Source organism: Penaeus monodon, chromosome 22, assembly GCF_015228065.2.
Source record: "Penaeus monodon isolate SGIC_2016 chromosome 22, NSTDA_Pmon_1, whole genome shotgun sequence".
Classification (NCBI taxonomy): Eukaryota; Metazoa; Arthropoda; class Malacostraca; order Decapoda; family Penaeidae; genus Penaeus; species Penaeus monodon.
Genome location: NC_051407.1, coordinates 27,707,607 through 27,708,025, shown reverse-complemented (window position 1 = coordinate 27,708,025; position 419 = coordinate 27,707,607).

Sequence of the window (419 nt, the reverse complement as noted above, 5' to 3'; positions counted from 1 at the left end):
GAAATAGATATACCGTTGTATGTTCCAAAATTTTAAACCTATCTATCTGAATTACTTTGTTTGCCAGGTCAAAATTAGTATATGGCAAAATTTTAAATTTAGGTATTGCGTGTGATTTTACGTATCTCAAAGTGAGAGTGTGTTCTGATCCCAGTAAACAGTAAACACCCAAAGCCACATAAACATGCAACTGAGGCAAAAACCCCGATTAGGAACACGGAAATTATGACGCAACATCCAAGCTCACTTACTAGTCAGCATTAGATTAAAACTGATAGGTATTGAACAGCAGAGGCGAGAGTGACTACGTTGGAGAGTAGCAGAGAGGGATTTCATTAATCCCCCTGAGCAGTTTGCGAATCTGGCAAAGTAGAAAGGTTTTACGACTCTCTCTACTATATATATTTTGTGTGTGTGTG